At 35.3% G+C, this 25,512-nt stretch overlaps 1 protein-coding gene across 1 annotated transcript in view; it reads right to left on the minus strand.

Annotated features, from left to right (window-relative positions):
* Apoltp (Apolipoprotein lipid transfer particle) overlaps nucleotides 1-25,512 on the minus strand; it is a 2,496,658-nt gene that overhangs the window by 1,727,780 nt on the left and 743,366 nt on the right. The window lies entirely within an intron of this gene.

Genomic DNA, 25,512 nt, shown 5'->3' on the forward strand with positions numbered 1-25,512 from the left:
CAACACACTTTTAAACACTTTAGCCGTTTATTATAAAAAAAAATCTCTCTATTTAATTCTACCTTAACAAGTCAAAATACTTGCTTACATGCAAGATAAAAAAAGACAGACTAATATTTTGAGTCAAACTGAGTAATTACGTGTCAATCTAAATTGTGAATCGTTTTCGTTACAATAATCTTACATAAAACGATACACGTGAAAATTATAAACACGAGCGCAAAGCGACTTACCGAAAAGGGCGTTTGAGGCTGACCGACGACAACCACAGCAGCAGCAAGCTGCTGGACAAAAGTAAGTATAAACAGAGTCTATTGGTGTATTCATAGACGCGCGCACGCTTATTATTGGCCCTTATAGGTAAGAGAATATCCTAAAGCGCGAGATTTCAAATCTCATAAACTGAGTTTTCTATTTACATCAGTATAATTTTACTGATGTTGCACATAGTTTCAAGGTTGATAGACAGAAGTGTAACGAATGTATATCAATAACAAGTCTTAGAAGGGCAAAAGGGTGGATCACATTCCACTTACAAAAATTCTAAATAATAAAAGGTTTTTTTTTTTTTTTTTAATGTAATGACATTCAGCCGGTAACAATCAGTAATACTGATATTTACATAGTCCCAAGGTTGATGGACAGGCGGATGGAATAACATACAATTAAGTACCATGTGTTTAAAGCAGTGGAACGCTTTTCACGTACAATAGCAAATCATTCGAAAATTAAAATAAAAAAAACTAATAAACAAATTACTGATAATTTTATATATATTTTCGCAAGTTTTGTAACTTTTAGATATGAGATTTAATAATCATAATAGTAAATTAAAGAAAATAAATTGATCTAAATACGACTAATTATTATTGTGTCCTGACTCAAACTCAGATACGGTACGCAATAATATTAGTTTGTAAATTGGCCTTACAAAACTAGATAAAACGGTTATAATCTTGGCGACTCTGACGAGAGACTTGGCATCCTTATAGACTTCAATCACCATGCCTAAAGGCCATTTACCAGGTGGAGAAGACTCGTTTCTTATGAGCACGAAATCACCAGGCTTAACCGAGCGTTGAGGATTCAACCACTTGCAACGACTTTGTAAAGTAGAAAGGTATTCAAGTGACCACCTTTTCCAGAAGACTTGGAGAGATTGTGTCACTAGCTTCCAGCGTTTAAGTGGCGATACCTTTTAAGTAGAAATATCGGGCTCTGGCACAATAAATGAAGACCTCATGATCAAAAAATGAGCAGGGGTAAGAGGATCAAGCTCAGAGGAATCATCATTAAGGCGAGCCAAGGGCCGAGAGTTAAGGCATGCCTCTATTCTACACAATAAAGTAGAAAATTTAACTACTGTCAAAATCTGATCGCCGACTACACGCTTCAAATGATGTTTAGCAGATCTGACTGCTGATTCCCATAAACCCCCAAAATGTGGAGCAGAAGGAGGAATAAAGTGCCACTGTGTACCAGAGATACCTAATTCATAGGCAAAATTAGGGTCACGACTACGTTCTACCAACATTCTTTTTAACTCAGTATCAGCACCGATGAAATTCGTGCCACGATCACTGAATAAATCAGTGCAGTGGCCACGTCTAGAAATAAATCTTGTGTTTTGACAAGCGTATTGAAAAGATGCCAGCATAATCGATCCCTGATTTTTGAAAAGGAGGACTCTGAGTAACACGAGAACAAGGCAATTCTCCCATTAACTGAGTTTGTGGTTTAGACTTGTATCTTTTACAAGTGATGCAACGAGTAAGCTCAGCTCTTACAGTCTGTCTACCACTTACAATCCAGTACGTTTGACGGAGTGTAATAATCGTCAACTGCACTCCACTATGTAAAGTTAATCGGTGATAATAGTCAATAAGCATAAATGTCAACTGATCTCTATCTGTTAGTATCAAGGGATGTTTGGCATCATCATCAAGTAGGGCTCTACTAAATCCACCCCCAACTCTTATCAATCCGCAGTTTATAAACGACGTAAGATTAAGCAAACGGCTAGATCGAAGTAGTGGTAAGCTGTCTTCTAAACTACGATCTTGATTTTGAGTTAGTACCTTGAACTCAGCGGAAAAGTGACATTGTTGATGCTGATAAACTAGACACAGCCTAGCACAATCAATTTCTGATGTTGAAAGGTGAATCGAGTCAACTTCAATAAAAGAATACAAGTCTATAAACTGTAAACTTGCCTGTAAAGGAGGCTTAAGATCTCCAGCTATATGTAAATATGAATTCTTTTGTTTAACTTTTTGTAAACAACGGTAAGTAAAACGAAGGCAATATGCTGTTACTCTTACTAACCGTTCCCACTTGGAACAACGAGTTATTAGAGTTATTAGAGTCAATTCATGAATCTTTGAACACCTATTAGCTATGAAAACTGGCCATTTGGAAGGAAGTCCATTGAGCCAATATAGTACATTCCTAGAATTTGACCACATGTGAACTGGTATTTCTTTCAAGGAATTAACATCAACGAAATGACTAACTACTGAGGATAACAATTCTGCAGCACATAGCTCTAGTCTTGGAATACTTAGCGCTTTGATCGGAGCAACTTTCGTTTTGGCTAATTGAAGATGTACAAAAATCTCATTCTCGCGTACAACGCGTAAATAAACAGCTGCTGCATAGGTGTTTTTAGAAGCGTCGGCAAAACCATGAAGTTCGAGAGATTTACAGTCTAGCGAAAAATGATTCCATCTAGGTATTCGAACTTCGTTCAACAAAGGTGTTTCATTTAACCAATGAGTCCAGGTTTTAACCAAATCAGGTGACAGAGAATCGTCCCAAGACACTTGCAACAGCCAAAGAGATTGAAATAGTATTTTAGCAAAAATTATCGTTGGAGCCAACCATCCTAAAGGGTCAAAAAATTTTGACAACTGCGCTAATTAAGTACGTTTCGTCCAGCGAACAGGTGTATCAACGATTACTGTAACGCAAAATCAAAACTCGTCATTACTAGGATTCCAATACAAGCCTAAAACAAAAACAATTGGTTCATCATCACTTAGGATCTTTGGCTAACTAGATAAGTGGCTTACTGGTAACTTAGCTATCAACTCAGATGAATTGGCTGACCATTTTCTCAGTGGAAATTGGCCTAATTTACACAATTCAATTAGTTGCTGACATTTAATATTAGCATTTTCTAACGTATGGCTACCAGACAAACAATCATCCACACAGAAGTCTTCACAAAGAACTTGAGCAGCTATAGGATGAGATTCAGTGTAATCCTTGGCAAGTTGTCTTAAAATACGTGTGGCCAAGTAAGGTGAACTTGTCAAACAATATGTAACAGTGTTTAAGACGTAAGATCGAATAGGTACAGATGCATTAGGTCTCCATAAAATGGCCTGAAACTCATGATCTTCAGGAGCTACCAAAACAACATTTTCTCAATGTCAGTAGTAAAGACGAATCGGTAAAATCTCTATCTGATAATAATATCAAATAAGCTAAGCAACAAATTCTCTTCAGAGTGTAAAATGGAATTGAGCGAGGAACTAGAATTACAAGAAGCTGATCCATTAAAAACTACTCGCAACTTGTTGTTTTTAAAAACTCCATGATGAGGTAGATAACAAGCTGCTAATTTGTCAACTGGTAATTCCTTCATATGGCCCAAAGATATATAATCAGACATGAATGCTGAATAAGCATTTGTAGAGACTTATCTCTCACAAACCTCCGTTCTAAATGGTGAAAAACTGCCAACGCTGATTGGTACGATTGTCTTTCTAGATCAGGAAGAGTTTTAGGATTAACTTTGAAAGGAAGCCGTACAACACACCTGCCTGTAGAATCTCGAGAATGTGAATTAATGAAAATCTCATTACAGGCTATCTCGTCTTTACTCAAAATTTTTTGAGGCTTGAGAGGTTCCTGAACAATCCAAAACCGCTGAACTAACTCATTTAGCTGAGTTTCCTTAACATTAACCATAACTAATGATTTTTGTGACAAGTTGGATCCTGAACCAAAGGGCATCTGACCAGATAACAACCAACCAATTTGCGAAGCAGAGGCAATTGGGTAATCAGGGGCTAATTTGCGAACTTCCTGACCGATAATAATTGCATGGACAGATGCATTTAAAAAAATATCAATTTTATCTAAACTGTAAAATTCTGGATCTGCTAGAATTACATCCTTCCCATAATCTAAATTTATCAAACGACTACCTAGAGGTTGTTCGTAGGAAGAAATTTTTGGCACAACTAACGCATCAACAAAGTGCTTAAAACCAGACTCAAGTGAGGCCTGAATTTGAAAGCAACAGATTTACTAGCGTCCATGGAAATCAGTCCACCCACTACTGACTGAGTCGTACTTACTGATCTCGGTTTCAAATGCAGCATATCACAGAGAGATTTAGTAATAAGACAACTCTGTGAGCACTGATCAATGAGAGTTCGTACCAATATGCGAGATCCATCAGTGGCATACACGAAAACACGAGCAGTAGCTAAAAGCACCTTGGGTGAGACGATTTTATTACTACTACATGACTGTACATTTACACTAGACTCTGAAGAAATCTGAGCTTGGTTTTGTACAGTAAAGGAGTTCGTCAAGTTATTTACAGATTTTGTTTGCTTATTTCTAGCAGAGACAGATGTAGAACTGGACTTACTCCCTCTGTGCATAATGGTGTGATGCTTTTGGTTGCAGTGTGAACACTTACTATTACCAGAGCACTCTTGATTAAGGTGAGGACCAAAACAATTAACACAGAGACGATGGGCCTTTAGAAATTTCCATTAATTGCTCCACTCCTGTGATTTAAATGAATCACAAGAGACAAGATGATGTTTTTAATTACAAAATTGGCAAACAATGGAATCTGAAACAACTGTCTGATGTGCAGTAACACCAGATATAGGCTTACTACTAGAAGATCTCATATTTTTAAACGGAGTAGTTGCGCGAATATTTACAATCTTATTAACAGGTTTACAAGGAAACGATTACATTGTAATGATTTGTGCCGAAATAAAGTCTCGTAGTTGCCCTAAAGTAGGAAAATTGCTGCAACTACCTAACATTTTTTGCCAATCCTTGTTCGTTTGAAAATCAAATCTACTAACTACAAGAGCGATGAATATTTCAGCATCTCTCTCCTACTGCTCTCTTTAAAGATATCAAGGAATCAACAGAACTTATCATCTCCTTAGATATGCGCTTCATTTCAGAGCAAGAACTGCCGTTCATAGCTTGACAACTGAGAATAGTAGTTGTATACGTATTAATGAGACGACGTTTATTGTCATAATACCGGGTTATGGTATCCCAGGCCTGTATATAACTCTTTTTAGACAAGGGTATATTTTTAATGAGGTCTAAAGCTTCACCTTTTAGATGCGCCCTAAGATAATGATATTTATTAATAGCTGGTAATTCTTGCTTCCTATGGACTATAGCCCTATAAACATCGCAAAAATTCTCCCAGTTAGCAAAATCACCATCAAAGGATGGCAAGTTTATTGGAGGTAAAAAAGAGAAACTCTGAAACGAACTACCATTGGCATTAGTAGGAGGTAATGTGCCTGTTGGATTCAAATGATCATTAAGCGAATTGAAAAAATCGTTAAAATCACCCTGAACTGAATTAAAATTATCCTCTCCCACTTTAAAACACTCATTTTTAAAATAATCATGAGTTGTGGGTAAAGGTTTTATATTCATAATGTTATCATAAGTGGATTGAAACTGTTCAAAAGTATCTCTGAGTTGTTGAAGCCTAGAGTCAGCCTGACCCCTGGTCATTTCCACCTGGCCAAGTTTCTTAAAGTTTGTAAAGGAACCTTCAATTTTGTTAAACAGTTTAACTTGTACCTCATAAAGGTTATCCATTTTGATAAGGTAAATTTTAATTCATTTAATAAATATTTAATAAATAAATACAAACCGCGCACCGTAGCCAAATTTGAGTCAGACACAAGCTAACTAATTCAGCAATAATGCTAAACAACGGTAGTGTTCTTAATTTTTACAAGTGCTTACGTAAAATTAAGTTCGCAAAAAAATATTCAAGTCAATCGGTAAACAAAAAAAACGAAAAACTATAAGGAACTGATGTTACAAACCGAAAATATAAAATTTTACAAACCGTGTAAACAGGACCAAGTATTCGTAGTTATGTTGAGTTCGAAAGACCTGCAGTACTTGACAGCAGCGGTGCCGACTCAATAGCCTGCCAAGACAGGCAGCAGCACACGCTGACGACGAAAGAACCCGTGGAGCCAGCAGCAGCAGCGGTGTTGTCTCAATAGCCTGCAGAGGCAGGCAGCAGAACATGCTGATGACGAAAGGACCCGTGGAGCCAGCAGCAGCAGCGGTGTTGTCTCAATAGCCTGCAGAGGCAGGCAGCAGCACACGCTGACGACGAAAGGACCCGTGGAGCCAGCAGCAGCAGCGGTGTTGTCTCAATAGCCTGCGGAGTCAGGCAGCAGCACACGCTGACGACGAAAGGACCCGTGGAGCCAGCAGCAGCAGCGGTGTTGTCTCAATAGCCTGCAGAAGCAGGCAGCAGCACACGCTGACGACGACCGAAGCACGAGCAGTAGCAGCGGTGTTGTCTCAATAACCTGCAGAGGCAGGCAGCAGCACACGCTGACGACAAAAGGACCCGTGAAGCCAGCAGCAGCAGCGGTGTTGTCTCAATAGCCTGCAGAGGCAGGCAGCAGCACACGCTGACGACGACCGAAGCACGAGCAGTAGCAGCAGTGTTGTCACAATAGCCTGCAGAGACAGGCAGCAGCACACACTGACGACGAAAGGACCCGTGGAGCCAGCAGCAGCACCGGTGTTGGCACAATAGCCTGCAGAGGCAGGCAGCAGCACACGCTGATGACAACCAAAGCACGAGCAGTAGCAGCGGTGTTGTCACAATAGCCTGCAGAGACAGGCAGCAGCACACGCTGACGACGAAGGGACCCGTGGAGCCAGCAGCAGCAGCGGTGTTGTCTCCATAGCCTGCAGAGGCAGGCAGCAGCACACGCTGATGATGACCAAAGCACGAGCAGTAGCAGTAAGTCCCCAATATAAACAATGGACTCGCTCGCACCCGACGACAAACGAACAAAGAAAAGAGAGAAAGAGATATGGCTATATGTATGTGTGTGTGTGTGTGTGTGCGTACGGACTACGCGCCGGCGCGTTGACCGCGTCAGCCTCGTCGCCCGAGAACGTGAAAAGAAGCCAAGATGGCCGATAAAACGACCACGTGTCTTACACAAAAAAAAAATGTCCTACATCTATATTTTACCTCCCCACATCCAGCTCGAAGGACCATGTTCGAAATCGAACTTAGTAAGATAGTGGACTGTATATTTTTTTTATATCGCACGCTGGATTTGGGGGAGCGTAAAAAAGGATGTAATTAAAGGACACTGTAATAATGCACAACACACTTTTAAACACTTTAGCCGTTTATTATAAAAAAAAATCTCTTTATTTAATTCTACCTTAACAAGTCAAAATACTTGCTTACATGCAAGATAAAAAAAGGCAGACTAATATTTTGAGTCGAACTGAGTAATTACGTGTCAATCTAAATTGTGAATCGTTTTCGTTACAATAATCTTACATAAAACGATACACGTGAAAATTATAAACACGAGCGCAAAGCGACTTACCGAAAAGGGCGTTTGAGGCTGACTAACGATAAGCGCAGCAGCAGCAAGCTGCTGAACAAAAGTATGTATAAACAGAGTCTATTGGTGTATTAATAGACGCGCGCACGCTTATGATTGGCCTTCATAGGTAAGAGAATATCCTAAAGCGCGAGATTTCAAATCTCATAAACTAAATCTTCTATTTACATCAGTATAATTTTACTGATGTTGCACAGCAACATTTTTTTAGGATAGGAATAATGCCGAGAAATTGAGCTGAAAATAGTGACTTTTAGCGTTCGCGTGGCGGCCCTGGGACGTTTTGCGTAAATTGCCCCATGTATACAAAATATCAGGCAAGAGCGAGAGTGTTTGCTAGCCTACAAATTCGTGCTGCCTTGGTATGTTAACTACCTGCGCGTGTTGGTACACACTCACTAACTTTTGCACATGATTACGAGCTAGCTATTAACTGATATTAGCTGATGCGACTTGTTAGCTATTTTCACTTGCCAAAACGATATGAAGTATACTAAAACTAATATGTCAAAGGTGACAAAATGAATTGGCAACATCCACGGAGCCTTCGTGATTGTTTTTCAAATGTTTGTTTAACTCGTAGGCATCTAAGCAAAGTCAGAGAGTGCTGTTGAAGTTAACAACAGGCCTTAACGGATCGATGTATTGACTGACTGATGGTTCAGTTAGTCCAAACGTCAACATACGCTCTATTACTTTGGGTAGCTGGTCATGGAATTTTATCGATACGGGATAATTTCTTACAAAAAATGGCGTATTACTATTTAGTAATAAATGATGTTTGTAACCCAGAACTTTTTCTAGTGTAGTGCTAAATCTTCTCTAATTTTTAAAAATCTCCTTATCATTGTTTATCAAGACCTGTAAGTAATCCCGTCATAATATGTTTTAATTTGTAATCGAGACATCCACCCATCACTCAGTTGTGTAACTCATATGGTCGCATATCTCTAACGGTTGATATCCAAATCCATATCTTGCTGTGCATCAACACTAATGAAGATTAGAAGTTGCTTCCTGTTTTACATTTAAATTAAATCACCACTTTACCAACATCAAAAACTAATTACAGAACCTTACTGTACATCAACACCAATAATACAGTCTTATACTTATCTCGGAATAATAAAAAAATGACCTTCTACTCTAATTTTTAAAATTCCACGTGTGTTGAGCTCGTTTTTTTCTGGCCGATTTTTTTTTAACAAATCCCATTATTTGGACTTTATTATCTTGGGAAAAACGTTGTGATAAACGATCGCCTCTACTTACACTATTAATTAGCGCACAGGTTATAATGCTTTTAACTTTTTATATTATTCTGGGCATGTTGCAGACTAAATAAAACGTTTTAAGACCTATTTTGAGCGAAATTATTTTTATACAGTAAATCTTTTGTTTCAGACAGATAAAAAGAATTAATCATAAGATCCAATATGTCGAGTTCATCATTATTGAACTATATCTGACGGAAACTGGACGTTTCATTGTTAATCTGAAAATTGTTCCCATTTTTTGTGCAATACAGGATATAAAGACTTAATTGACACAATGTCGTTTAGTTTCCTGTCGGTTGTGACTCTGTACTCACAAAAATCTCGTGTATGTTGTTTTGATCTTCATAATTTTTTATTTTCAGACGCGTAGGGTTATTTGTAACGTTTTGGCCTGAATTTCGATGGAACAATTTATTAATCAACCCACGACTATAAAAAGCCCAGTTATTGTTGTTACTGTTATTTAAAAAACGATCATAAAAGATATTGTTTAGGGAAAGACTGATATTCTGTGTGTAAGAGAAACTTCGGTTTGACAGAGATGCATCTCAGAAATGTAGTTGTTAATATTGCAAAGCCTCTTTTTTTAACGGTAAATTCAGTCTCCTCAACATTTTAAACGAGTCTAATAGTTTGATCTGTTTGTGTATAGTGTGGGTTCCACGCATGAACATGGCTTGTTTTCTTTGCGTATTAAAATGTTTGGTAAAGTTACGCGTTATTAATAGTATTTACCTGTTGAGGAATGAAAACCTACTAGTCATGGGCTGACCCTTTTCGAGATTTTCTTACTACGCGTTTCAAGTGTAAAGAACGTATGATCATGCCATTAATGTAGTTGAGTAAATCGTAAACAAAGCTTCTAGACTGATCATACAATGCTGCAGTAAAAGAAGATGAATCTGAACGCGAGTTGTGTGCAACTCGAAAATTACCCTCTGTCTTAGTCCAGCCATCGCTGTGATTGGATCTCACATGCAGAATTTTTTAACTACGCAGTGCATTGAGGGAGTGGCGCAGACGGTGTTATCAAGGTAGTTCATTGTCCAATGAACCTGAAAAGGATCAGTGAGTTTCTTAAGTAAAGTCTTTCTTGACTGAAGTTTCCAGCAAACGTGACTGCCTGGATACCTTAGGGTGATTTTCTCGGGCCTGTTACTGTAGCACCACACTGATCGAAAAGAAAACTACAAGTTTGAAGCTTTGGAGCTAGTTGTAGAGCTCTTTTCTAACGTCTCCTGGTATAATGTGGGAGATGGTGTCTAAAGCACCTTTTTTTTGCAGACTCAGTTGTTTTGGTGATCTAAGGTGGACAGATTGGTTCGTTACGCTTGCTTGTTTCTTACTGTCCCGTTGGCTCACAATTACCATTTTTTCTTCATAGCTGTTAGGTTCTCCCAGCGTAGACCTTGGAGAGGATTGGTGATTTCTCTTTGAATGCTTAAAGTCAAGAGGGTAATATAGGGTCGTTGGTCACCGGGGTTCCCAGCCTTGCGATAAACAACTCTGCTCGTGACATCTGCCAATAAATGACTGACTTGGTTTAATAGTAGCCAGCTTTACAAAGTCTTTTAGTTGACGAATCGTCTCCAGAAATTGTAGTAAAAATGTATTTGTTGGCAAGGTAATTTAAACTTAGGTAGCCCTTAAAAGAACCGATGAAATGAATGGTTTAGTAGGGAGAGTTAAAACTTATAATGGCTTTAAAAAGGGCCGGGGGTGAAACTTGCAGCTATTCCTTATTATTCTTGATGATTAAGAGCCAGCTGCGGGTAGCTTGACACTTATCCTTTGAGTCTGAGTACGGAAACCGTACAGGACGGGAAGTACGCGGCTGACCAAAGAATATCTCGTCTTCAGGTCATTCCCCGGATAACCAACCGTTCATCGGTAGTCAGGAAAGCGGGCCTGGAGAATACCTTTTCTGTAGATATGCCGTTGGGACGACCACTAAGGAGGCCGTTGTGGCTGCCCGTACTCTTCAGGACTGTCTTTCCCGGCTCACATTTGACTTAGAAAATTGTCTGACGGCACCAGGTCATACGGTTGAACGGCTTTACAACCCAGAAGTGCTGGAGCAGATTGGGCTCTGGCTAGAAAGGTATCCTGGTATTCTACTGGAGACGTTGACGTTCCGAATGCCTGTTTTTCTGTGGCACTCGTTTAATTTGGGTATCCAAGGTAAAAATTGATTTATTCCGTTTGCCCATGTAGGAATAGTGTCATCAGTAGCTGGGATGCCCAGCTGCACGACGAACTTCTATGTTCTAGGGGGCTATATATGAACCACATGGCTCTGTAAGGGGGGAAAGGGGTCTGAAAAAACGCCATGCTAAGTCATGTGAGGGAGAGGGGGGTTATACGCTTGAGCAACGTGGTCTTATATTTTAAAAATCATAAATATTTTTGAATTTTTGGCGCGCCTGATTTTGAACTAAAGCAGGTTGGCCAACCTTCTAACTTCTTGATAGAATGCATATCTTGGGCTCTAACCTACCATACATTGAAGTTCTTTGTTTACTCGCTCTGACTTTAAAAGGTCCCAGCAAGTTTATACTACTATTTCTAGTCACGCGAGTGCATCTACTACGTATATTACGGAAATAGTTTATTTGGTTTATAATTATGTCTCATTACACGAAGATTTTTAAGGCTTATGGGAATTGCCGCGCTAGTGACTTATCAAAAGAAAAAATACAATGTAATGTGAATGAGTTATGGACGTGTTTTAAGTAAGATAAAAATCGTTTTCCAGAAAAGTTGAACAAAAGTTAAATGAATTACGCAAATAAAAATAAAAATCGACGCCACTTTTAAAAGTTTCTTTATTCAAACATTACTATTTCATTGTTTTTGTATTCAACGCATAAGTATTAGGCAATGTTTTAATAATTTATATGATTGTTATATATTTCTTTTTAGAAACCCCTTAATCAGAGTTCAATCAACATTTCTTTCATGTTAGTCATTACTTTCTTCAGGTATGCTTGTACTATTTAATATCAATATTAAAATGATCTACTTAATATTATTTGCATACTTTAAAAAATATTTTTCATAACATAAGATTGTTAAGTGCAATGACAGAAGTTGTTGTGGACATTAGAAAAGTAGCTTAATAAGAGATATTTTTTCTTTAAGCAATGGTTTTCTTCTACCTCCTTTTCCACTAGGTAGAAAAAGAGCAGGTTCTCTTATAATTTCATCTCCAAAAAAATATTATCAAAAAGACTGTTATGTAGACTTTTCTTATAGACAAGCGATAGGCTTACAACCTGTGACTTATACGGGATTTCCTGTTCCATACAATTACTACTGTCCTTCGTTAAGTGATGCAATCGATGGTAGGTAGCATGTGCATTTAAAATTACATTGAAAATGCATTACGTACATGAAAATGTGCTATCTGTATTTTGTAATATATATGTAGATTAAAAAATTAGCTAATATTTTTACTTTTAGCTAGAACCTGCGATCTATGTGGTATTTACTTTGCGTCAAAAAATAAAAAATGTATCCACACCTAATCCCTTCATGGGCGAGCGAATCAATATATGATACAAGAAAAAAAATAATTATGAAAAGAGATACAGAACTACTGTGTGAGCTTAATCTGCTAGAGCCAATTATTGAATGGATTGAGGATGAGGACATAGAGATAGATGACTGCTTTTTGCCTGCATCTAATATGATTGAAAACAAAAAATTTCCTGTAATTAATAATTTACCAGATTGGCTAGCACTAATATTTAATAATGTTGTGTTTTCAAGAAAAAAACTACTCGAAAACCATCTCGGACTCATGAAGAATCAGTATGCAAAATTTCAGCAAAATTGGTTCAGTAGTTTTCGTGGTTAGCGATTACAACAGTTTTAGCGACTTTGGTTTATATATTAGTAAGATTATACTTTGTCTTGATCTTTTACAAGTGGATACCAATAGGCATACACCAGTTATTTCGACAGTCGTCATCCCGTATTGCTATCACATAAATGTTTGTAATTATATTTGTATTTATTATAAATAAAATTTTAGCAACTGTAATGTTTTTAAATTTTTGAATATGATCGTTATACTCTAAGCCATAATAATTTATTATATTTGAACTTTTAAAATAGCCTATTAATTTTACATAAGACATAATATCTGACAGTGTGTTCATGATGTACATTTTTTCGCATAATTTTCTGTAGGTGGATATCTACTTTTTATTTTTTTTATTCTATCAAGGTATGCAATAATGAGTACCACAATAAGCCTAGCAACGTCTAGCAAAAAGTTGAAAAGCATACACACTCAGAAGATCTACAAACTTTGTCAAAACATGATTATTTTGATGAAGAGCAGTATGTTTAAATAGTATGCAAAAAATCCATAACAAACAAATTAAGTTATCCAATTAGTTAAACCTAGTAATTTTCAGATGCATGAAAATAAATTTTTTTAGATTTGATCTTTCAATAACCTTAGTCTACGTCTATGTTTAACTTTATCAGTCCATCAGTAGTAATATGTCTTTGTAATAAAAGGAGCGTTTATAAATAACACTGTCACGCTGCTCTACATCATAACATTGAACTTTATAAAAATAAACTCTCTTAATTCAATTTGTATTGATAAAATGCAAAAGCTCTGATGTTTTAACATTTCAAAAATATGTGCATCTAATAGCTTAATATATGGTACAGTGTTTAACTGATCGTCGAGTTCCAAATTTTCAACGGGCTTTTAAGCCTTAATATGACGTTTGACTTGTTAAAATATTTTAACTATCTTACATATCCAAAATACATCCCAACAAAACCGAGCTTAAACAGATTTTTATACGCTGATACTCTTACGATACGTTTTAACTTCTCTATCTGCCTTATGTTTAACAAGCACTATTCTCAATAAGAGGACTCCAAGAACAGTGAGTTTATTAATTCTTCGAAGCAGTATTCTGTTAAAGAGGATTTATGAGACGGATAATACTTACACGTTGGCACACGACAACAGTACTGATAGAAGTCACAATTTCCGTCTGCACAGACTTTTTTGATTGTGCATATGAAATAAATATTAAAAACAGTTTATTTTTTTATTAAATTTTTTATAATCGAAACGATACGATAAGGTTTCTAAGATAAAGTGCTGCTTTTCTAAAACTATTGCACATATTGTTTTTTTATTATGCATTACCATTTCATGTATTTCAGACTTTTTAATCATCGTATTCTTATTTTTATTATGTTATCTTATCCTAAATAATTTTAATTTCATCGTTTACCCATAGTATCAATACAATCTTAATTCATTTTTAAAGAATTATCATAATTCAATCTAACACCCTTAACTTTGCATACATCATGAATTCTTCAGTAGCTCAACGAATGCGGTACGCATAAGACTTAGAACCTTCTGATACAAAAATCTCCTCATACGATTCTTACCATACACCTCTAATTCATCTGTTAAATGCCCTAATTACGAACCGGTAGGTGGTTGATATTCTCGGAGATTGTCATTATTACTTGTAAATATTACTGAGTCTGTATTATAATACAAGACTCTTTTATCGAGTTCTCCCAAGTATCAGTATAGTTTTGAACGTGCTTGAGCTGTCGTATATGCAGCTACAGCCACGTTTGTACATGGAGAAAAAAGCTCCACTTCCTTTTCATATCGCCACGTTACATCATGCTATCATTCGTTGGTAGATAATTTTCTAGATACTTGTTACTATCACATATTGCCTTTAGTAACTTTTTATAATTATTAACAGATGTTGTTTTTAAGGTAAATTTCTTCTTTAATCAAATTCTCCCCAAAAAGAGTTTAAACATAATTTTGCCACAAAACACAGACCTGGATTTTTGTTTAGTGTTGCTGATATCTAACTTAGTACCTTCTTTGTATTCATAATCATTAATGTATTTTAATTTATCTTCTTCAGTCGTCGCAGTACTGAGCCACCCACTCAGTTCTTGGTTGATTCTTAAAAAAATGTTGATATACTTTGTATATAAACCACCACTATGAGTAATATCCTCGTATTAAGCAACTTTATATTGCTAAGTGATGTCAACTTCTGATAATTTATACCCTAGTTCTAGAGCTTTCTTTATTTCGATGGATATCCATGTACGTGATGAATCATCTGACACTGAATCGTTAATACATTCTTCCTGAGAGGATGTACCCAACACACATGCAGTACAATCCAGAAAGTAAGCGACTATTTATTGATGTTGGAAGTATAGAGTGAACTAGATTGTGATCTGATAAAATTATGCGTTCTACTAAGCCTGCGACTTTTTCTTTATTTCTCAAAGTTTTTTTCTGATATTTTTAAACAGTCATTACCAATATCAATTTTTGAATGTCTAAGAGAAAATGGTCTTGTCTTTTAAATATAAGGGTATAGTGAACAAATGTCCAAATGTTTTATCCTTTCATTTTCCTTATTCGTATGATTTGTAACAATATTTTCCGTACAACCGCAGTTGGATGATTTTTTATACAGTCCAAATACTCGTTATTTTTTTTGTAAATACAATTGTGCTCCCACATCTCAATAACTTTGTATCCATAATCTTTTATTTAAAAATTTGTTTTTACAGTATTTTCGTATCGTTCCGTGAAAGTTTCGTTATTATTAAAATTTTAACACCGATAAATTAGAAAATCAGCAGATACAACAATGAAAATAACATCTGTAAGACTAAAAAATGGCTTCTTTTGAATTTTTTTTCTTCTTAAGGTTTTAAATAACCACCAACGAGAGGGCCTTCTATTAAACGATATTTTCGAAATCTACCTGCATGTACGATCTTTTTATTCCTTACTTTTTCTTTTCACAAAAGCCTACTTTCTAACTTGCGTCAAAATTTTTCAAAAAGTTGTGCAAGCTTCTCGTAATATTTAAGTATCTTGCACACAATACTCAACAAGTTATTTTCTAAAGTCAAACTGCGCGTTTACGTCTAAAGTTACTTTATTGTACCATTTTAAATACTCTGCGCGATCAGGGGTGTTCATAGAATCTGGCGCGACGAAGTGAGGATCTGGATAAGGACCTTTATAATTTTTATTATTTGTAACAAGTTAATGTGGAAAATACCCTTTTTCATATTTCCTGCAAAGCTAAACATTTTGAGTAAATCAGCCAATACTATAAACAACTGATTCAAACTGTCTATACATTTAGTTTTTCTTAACAACATCCGAATAATATTGTGCCCATTAAGAATAGCCTTGCGGTTACTATTTTGTTATTTACAATATATTATAATATAAATTGACCATCAGAAGTCTTAGAGTTATGCACTATACAGATAAACAAAGTAAACGTCATACTTTTAAATCTCACTGCAAAATCACCATAATTTTTAAGGCACTCATCACCCCTGAAAATAAGCTGTTTAACACTACAGAGGAGGGGAAGAGGGAAATCACGGGAGTATTTTCTTCTATCTCGTCTACGCATGCATCACATCGTGCTTGCACTACGCAAAGGATCGGTATGTGTACGCACGTATTGGCAGTATCATGTAATTCTACAACTTGAAGCTTTTCAAAGCCATAAAAAATAAAACAATTCTTTTAAGTAATTAAATTACATTTTGGTGTCATAGGTTGCCTATTACATAGCACGTTAAGTTTATGGACACTTTTACACTCTTTGCAGTATTTTTTTCCACTATCATGATTACCTTTTGACAAATTCATGAATTTGTCACAGGTAATATATATTTTTATTGCCTTGCCAATGGTTTTTATCGCGTGCTTAGAAAATTTCGTCTTGGAAAGAGAATTTCTAGCCTTATGATAATCGAAACATACCGGATCATTAAATTTTTGACCACAACCCGTACATAGTTTTTTTTCAAAGTAGTATACGTTACTGCAAATAAGTTTTACATTGCAGGCAGAACAGACAGGCAGATAATCATGACATCCTACGTAATTGTATGATTTATTACATGTAATGCAAAAATAACTTGACTCACAGCTAACATATTAGTGACCTATATCATCGTAATACATAATATGTATGGATAAAAAATAACTACCTGCCACATCGCTATTGCCATTATAAATTAAAAAAGATTCATGGCCAAAAGTACCGTAATCAGTTACCTGTATACGTATATTATGTTGTTAAAAATGTCACTGAAATTTATAAACTTCTACGTATTCATACTCTTGTTTATTATTTATTTTAATGGTATACTCTTTCATTAGTTTTACAGCCTTTTGTTTTTGTATAATCTCGGTTTTTATTTTTTTTCATTGTTGAGATCAATCAGGCGAACAGTTTTGTGTGGTAAAAAATTTACCACATACAATTTCCCTAGCTAAACAAAAATTGTTTTTATTATTTATCACTAAATTATCTTTTTTACTTAAATTGTTTAACACATTTTTCGGCGCATTTTATCCTTAACGGAGTTTGACATATGTAACCTCAACTACTTAAGTTTTCGCGATGTCAATGATTCGTATACTCTGCTTGATTTTTTCACATGGATCCAAGATATATTAAAAATATATTTGATGCATTAGCTTAAAGTTGATATCCATCAATTCTTCAGTTGATACTTTCGAGTTCAAGTCTATCACCACAAGATAATTACTCGTAGTGTAACTTTTTTAACAATTGCTGTAAGTTCCTGAAAATCATTTTTAAGCCATTTCATACTATTTGCTGTATCCGTGGAGTTAGTAATTTTAAATTTTATAGAGCAACAAGTTGCTTTGAAGAATGGTATAAATTTTTTCATCGCTTTCTAAAATTAAATATCTTGTACCCCTTGATGTGTCCAGTTTATGCTTGGTCTGTACAGCAATGGTTGCAATGCCTCTTCCATCTTGATGCTTGTGATGACATGGGGGGTTCTTCTGGGGTGTTCAATAGGAGCACTTTTATTCCAATCGCTACTATCTGTAAAATAAAAAAACGGGAAGTCAGGTTGGTTTTTATTAATAATAGAACAAGACTTGACTTTTAACATTTTAATTTACCTCGAAATATTTTTTTTTCTTATAAGAAAGTTCCACCCCTGACGGCTCAGGCATACCATCGTACAAGGGGTTCTTCTGCTATATTTTGAGTGTACCGTTAACGTTTGGAAGATTCTCAGAATCTTTTAAACATACTTGGGCAACTAAAAAAGTATTTCGTTTAATTTTTTTTTTCATCATGCAAAATTTTGTGAGCAAAAAAATGTTTGTAAAACTCTTATATATAACTTATCAACTTTATTGTATGCCTTATACAATTACTTTAATAGACTGCTATTGCTAGCGTTAGGTAGTAGACATTCTACCACCACCCGCTTCGATGGCTATAGGACTACGAGTTAGAGATGGAGGGTATGAAGTAACCTCGTGCATTCCCACTGGATAAATGATAAAGCGCTCCTGCAATACTCCTATTAATTTGTTAATAGAGAAAGAAGGTAGCACATCCTTGAACCACTTCTCAGAGTACATTTTACGTACATATTCTGACACAATAGTCGTGTATCGCACATAAGAACGTACAACCTCAAACAAAGCAGTAATCATGGATGCTTTCATTTTTTTTTTTTTTTATTTACGTCTAGAAAACTAAAAAAACGGTATAGCTAGCAAAAACTAATGCAACACTACAGTAGAAACAAACTGTAGTAAAATTTAAACAAGTTGACGAAAGTGCAAAAAAACACTATGAAACTTTCAAACAAATTGAGAATGGAAAAGACTTCAAACGAGACGTGACCTGTAAATGTATTGCAACGTATTAGCAAGAAACTATGAATTCTAAGAGTACCAGATAAGGACTTATTTTTTACGTTTTTTTCTTTCCCTTATCTACTTCTATACTTCCCCCTTTTTTTAACAAAATTTTGGCCAATGTATGATTCACGTAAGAGGTAAACACAGTCAGATAGGTCCACTCTAGTCGTAGTCTGAAAGATTCTACAGTTAGAGAACGGTAGTAAAATATTGTACGTAAGAGATAATTGCTGACTTACACCGTGGTTACATACTCTTCTTCATATTGCGCGTCCGCTGTCGTCATCTACTTTTTTCTACAACCTTTTACAGATATTTTCGGGTGACTAAGCAAGAGATATTTTTCAGATCTGAGCAGGTTTGACGAGTTTTTCCACAGCGTTTTAAATGATAAAATGATCTGCTTACTATCTCTTCTTAGAAATCACATATTTCTTAAAAATTTGAGTGGAAGATTGCATCAGATATGAAAATTTTAAAAGGGAGGGGAGTGCAACAGCTATACAAGTTTCTCAAACGCAAGGGTCTCACTTTTGTATAGACCCGTTAGTCTTTCCTACAACTTAGATAACGACTGAGATAGATAATTCTTACTGTGCCTGCAAAAGTTTGTAAGTAAAACTATTTTCAATTTAAATTCACTGTGTCGCACAGATCTGTAACAATTAATCGTGTTGAATTAGGTAAATCGCATTTCTTGTCGATTGTTAATGGTGAACATCCAGTACATTTTATTATTCTTACGAAAAATCAAAGACAGTGAAAGCAGTATTATATCCACTGCAAAGATATTACTCCATTCTTATCCACTTAACAAGACGGCTACGAAAAAAATCGTTGCAGGGCTTCACTATTGTGTAAATAGTCAGTCTTTTGAGCCCTTACTGCAGCTTTCCAAATGTCAGTGTACGGAAGGTGTAGTTATTAGTGCCCATGTATGGAGCGAGCTTCGAAATCATTTTGCTTTTACAAATGATTACTCTACTGACAAAAACATTAGTTAAATGAAACGCATACAAGCGGGTAATATTGAGTTGATATTCACAGTATCTTCACAGGGAATAACATCAGTAATTTTCAATAAAAACAAAATTAGCGACAGACAAGATGGAAATAAAAAAAAAAGCGTACGGTTTAATCATTGTCATGCAACACTGTACCTTTTTAGGACTCACTCAAGCTATTATAAATGTGGATATAACGCCATATCGAGTGTGCAGCAACCTTAGTTAATAACTGTAAGTAATTTATAGTAAATTAGTCGACTGTTTTATTAGAAAGTATGACTCTATTAAATAAAGCCAGTGTATTAAATTTGGAAGAGTTAATGAAAGAGCATTACTTAACTCTAAGAAAAAATGTTAAAAGAAGTCTTGATTCTGCATGATGATTTCTTTTAAGAGCAAAATTTTGACATACTATTTTTAGAGTTAACTACGTATTGTTAAGAAATACTTTAAATGATATACATTTTAAATTAAATATAATCAATAATATTGTAGGATATTGAAACATTGTGTTTGACGTTTCATCATCCTAAGACTTACAAATATTGTTAGGTTGTGTGGATTATATGACTCCTTAACTTTCACCTTCGTTTTTAGCTTCGTGGTTAATGCACCTATAGAATCCTAGAGCCTTATAAGTAAGAAACTGTTTCTTGAAATGTGGACACATTCAAAAATTTAATTTTATTTTCTTTAACAGTGCTTCGTCAACACTAAGATTCAGTCTAATTTCGACCCCCAGTGCAGAATCAGTGCTCAGTTATACAAAAAATGTATTTCGATACTAATTATATGCATTTATATTTTACAAGTTTTTTAATCGGAACAACAAAATTTTGTAATCGTCAATTAGAGAAATATTTTATACAAAGATGTAGAGAATGTCATTTTACGTAAACGTATGCATGCAGATAGAAGAATTCGGAGAAAGAAGTGTAATAATTTTATAAATAATGAAATTGAATTAAAGAGAGTGTTTTTGTGCAATTTTTGTGATGTAATGCGAAATCCCAATCAAATGTGGAGTACCACCTTCGTTATATTGTCGAAAATACAGAAGGATTCATGCCAACATACAACTTTATCACGTCAACTGTCCCAACGCCGCGGTGGACGGCCCGCGCGGGCGTCAAACACGACGTTTTCAACTCGTCGTTTCGGTGTCAAAACTTTGATAAAAAAATTATCTAAAAACATATTCTTACGTATTTCTTCCTTAGCTTTCCAGTGGTGGCATTAGTTTTTCGAAAATTTGCTCCCATAACCTCGAAAAATGCACTTGTTTGAAAAACACGTTTTATCTCCATGATCTTCAACTTTTGGAATTTTTTTGATAGTCTAGATCGAAAGATGAGACATTTTTACGTAGATATCGACAGTAAAAAAAGAGGTGTTTTTCGTTTTTATGATGTATTTAAACGACGAACGAGACGATGCGAGCCGCGGCGGAAGGAGAAATTTTCATCATCTAACGATAAGCGAGAGAGAATCACGTTGCTCACCCTCGCCCCGAAATTTTGGAACCAAAGAGAGCTTATGAAAGAATTGAGTTGCACAGATAGAGAAGCTAGGCAAGCTTTAAATTTAGTTGCAGAACGTGGCATACTCTCATGGCCTGATAAAAAAAAGGAAAAATTTTATCTGCTGATGTTGAGGTCTGCGTCAAAATTTTTTACGAGCGCGACAGTGTCAGCCGCTTGATGCCTGGATTAAAAGATTAGGTTTCTGTGAAACAGGATAATGGTCAACGTGTTTATGTACAAAAACGATTATTACTTGGAAATTTGAACGAACTATTCATTTTATTTAAAGAAGAGCATGAAAATGTCAGAGTGGGTCTCACGAAATTCGTACAGCTCAGACCTCCTCACTGTATCTTAGCCGGAAGTAGTGGCACGCATAACGTTTGCGTATGCGTGCATCACGAAAACGTAAAACTGATGCTAGATGCACTAAATTTAGAAGAATTAACGAAACCCAAGGCAACACCTCTTAAAAATTCCACGGACTGTTTGAACGCCATTGTTTGCGATAATTCTTCCAAAAATTGTTTTTTAGAAAAATGATTAGATTGTCCCAATTTCAGAAAACTTTGAAGATTATTATTAGATTCGCTAGAAGCTGAAGAAATTTTAATACTTAATCAATAATAATCATTATTTATTTCTTTATTATAAAATTGTTGTATATATAAATAAATTTTATCAAAACATTTATTATGTATCCATTGTAAGCCCTAGTTAACTAAATTGTTGTTTACATCGCCACTACTACATTAAATATATTATATAGCCAAACAGACTCAACGTAGCAGACGACACACGGCGGACGCGCTGCTGCCGTGCGTGGCCCGGCCGCCGCGGCTCGCATCGTCTCGTTCGTCGTTTAGATACGTTATAAAAAAGAAAAACCCCTTTTTTTTATTGTCGATATCTTTGTAAAAATGTCTCATCTTTCGATCTAGACTATCAAAAAAATTCCAAAAGTTGAAGATCATGGAGATAAAACGTGTTTTTTAAACAAGTGCATTTTTCGAGGTTATGGGAGCAAATTTTCGAAAAACTGATGCCACCACTGAAAAGCTGAGGAAAAAATACGTAAGAATATGTTTTTAGATAATTTTTTTATCAAAGTTTTGACACCGAAACGACGAGTTAAAAACGTCGTGTTTGACGCCCGCGCGGGCCGTCCACCACGGCGCTGGGACAGTTGACGTGATTCTCCCCAAAGGTATTCTGGTCTTTTTGGAACTACTGTTACGGAAACAGTTCTTATGTATGTTCAGATTATCAACCGATGTTGAACATACAGTTTGAGAGGCTACTTTGAAGTTTTGGAGCGACCACTTCTGTCTCCATAACGAAAATGTACTTGAAGTAAAATGTAAAGCAAAGGGGTGTGAAGAAAATTGTCACGAGCTTTAAAAGTATTTTACCGCAGATGGTGAGCTTGTTATGTTTCCAAAAAAATATGTTGGAAATGTGACTATTTTTGAGTAAAATAAGTAATCTAAAAAGTACACGTATTGTATTTGAAAATACATGTATTAAATAAATTTTAAGTAGTTTTTCGTTTTTCGTAAGAAAGTCTTGCCTAGCATCCTCTCATGTTACCTTCATAATAATTAAAAAAAAAAAAAAAAAAAAAAAAAATTATTGTTACCAGCCAAGCAACGTTGGTAGAAATATTTAAATTACACAGGACATCTCACGCTTTTTCTGTGCACCTCCTATTTGATTATTGGCTCACTTGATAATGTTATGTCAGTGAAAAAAAACTATTGTTACCAATTAAGCTATGTCGGTAATTATATTTAAATTACGTGCAAAACCTGGTGCCATTACTTCCAAATTTTTGAGGCTATTGGATTATTGGCTTTAATCCCCCGCCTCTTCTGTCATGTGAATCTAATCGATTGGAAAAGCCACGTTACGTTATTTCAGCCCTTCAAACTAATCAAAAAAATCATAAAGATGTAAGTGTTAGTACGTTTGATCACTGCAACATAAAAAATATGAAACTTAATTTAAATTTACAATAGAATCCTAGTAGTGTTGTGCATCTTTAACGCATTATCGGCATGTGTTGCTATTGTGTGCTAATTTTTAAAACTCGAAGCCAAAATTGTGCACCTCCCCTGGGCAAACATTATTTTCTCAATCAAATACCTTTAATCGTCCTTGATTGTTCTAAACAAAACAAATAATTAAAAAATACTTTAGTTAATGTGAGGCTGGAATTTGAATGGCAATTTTTCCCCCAATACGTCAGATTATTGTCTAATTTTATATGACCACATCGTTCAGCACAGTCCAGTGAGTGGGAATGTAAATAAACTCATGTAAAGATGTATAAAGTTAATTCAGAGCTTTGCTAGCATCAGTTGATTTTTAACCTCCATGGGTAAAGGTCAGAGCAACAGCTGGAGTAAAAAAAAAAAAATTAATGAGAACAAAAAGTGTGGGAAAAATTTATGAAGAGAAACTAGAAGAAAGATACAGAGTTTGAGAAAACAATATCTAAGGGGAAATTGAAAGATGAAGACTATATAATTGTTTAAAAAATAAATGTGTTCAATAACCTTTACTTAAATCAGTATGTCACATAAGCCACGTACGAATAATTTTACAACTAATGTTTAGTATCAAAAAATCTTAACGAAGGACAATGATGATGATAGAAATAGAACTGGACTGGAAAACTTTGTCGATAAGTGTTTAACCAAGAAATTGTTTTGGCCTACAAATAAAAGTTATAAAAAAATTTAAAAACATTAAAATTAAAAATTGTAATAGCAAAAGATGAAGTATTTCTTGGACATGCAAGGTTTTAAGAAACGACCATATATTCAAAGAATTGGCTATACTTCCGCTCAGTAATAGCGATACAGAATCACAGTTATTTCTTTTTTAGAGCACCCTTTAGCTGGCAAATATAACCACAAAAGTATAAACATAAAAATTTATAGCTTGAACTTTGCTATCTTAGACTAACTTGGGACTCAGGAAAAATTAAGTATACGGAGATAGGAAGAATTTTGCGGGATAATCTTAAAAATGCTTCAAAGATACATGTAATCGAAGATTTTAAAAAAGTGGCTTAAACAATTCGGCTTTCAAGTCACTGATGTGACAGACTATCCACCATTTGAACCCCTAAAATTGGTTACTACTTGCACACATCACAACGGAGCTCACAAGTTAATGTGTGCTCTTTATACTGCAAAGCAAATTAAAAAATTTTACTTTAATATGAACTGAGTTGATGATGATCACGATAATAATAAAGAGCTGTAAAAATGCATTGTATTTTATTGTATTTTGAGAACAAAATTTTGAGCAAAATTATTTTATAAATCATGAACATTTTTCAACATGAACTGATTTAAAAACATCATTAGTCATCAATTAGTACAAAGTTCTTGGTGCATTCAACTTCTATTGTGTTACTATTATTTTGAAACAATGTAACATTTATTATTTCTTATTTGTATTATCATAACGTGATATAACTACGTATATAAATTAAGACGTTGCATAATTATTAAAAAATAATAACCGTAGAAGTATCGCCTAATTTAACATGGTTGAGTTAAGGTGAGAACAACCTATTAAATTAGGGTACATCATAACCACAAACAGATAAAACTTTTACCTATTCCTTCGTCGTTTACATATTATAAGGTAATAGTGGTTGTATTATTATTCTGTAAATCAATGAATCAATGTTTAGTTTTATAACTGCAGTTTAGAATATTAATGATAGTAAAAGTAACCAAAATGTTTCAAAAACAGTTATAATGAATTTTAATACAAGTGTAACCAAACATTTTAAAAACAGTTATAAGCTGTTAAAGTATAAGCTTTTTGAAGAAAATTAGAGACTTTTTATACTGAAAAGTTCAAGATAAAATTTTTTTAACAAAAATGTATTATCTTTCAGACCCAGCACATCATTAGCACACGCACAAGCACATACATGCACGTACGCATGTGTATATTTTCATGCTTGCATATAAGTGGTCTCATCCAAACGCTAGTCTGGGGAGCAAGTCGACCGTAGAAAAAAGCGAGAACGCAGATAAGCTCGTGCAATAGCACGGCTAACCTGCGACCACTTACACACACCACACGTACGGCACTTTCTCTCCATGGCAGCCACCCACTTGGAAGGGGGAGCCCCATACTTCGCACTACAGCTCCCCCCTCAGTAAGCCAAAACCCCCAGTCTACATCTTCCCCCCTGTAAAGAACAGAGATAAGCCAGAACCCTCCCAA

This window comes from Copidosoma floridanum, unplaced genomic scaffold (genome assembly GCF_036245765.1).
Source record: "Copidosoma floridanum isolate Cflo_tuat_1 unplaced genomic scaffold, Cflo_Japanese_pri ptg000004l, whole genome shotgun sequence".
NCBI lineage: Eukaryota > Metazoa > Arthropoda > Insecta > Hymenoptera > Encyrtidae > Copidosoma > Copidosoma floridanum.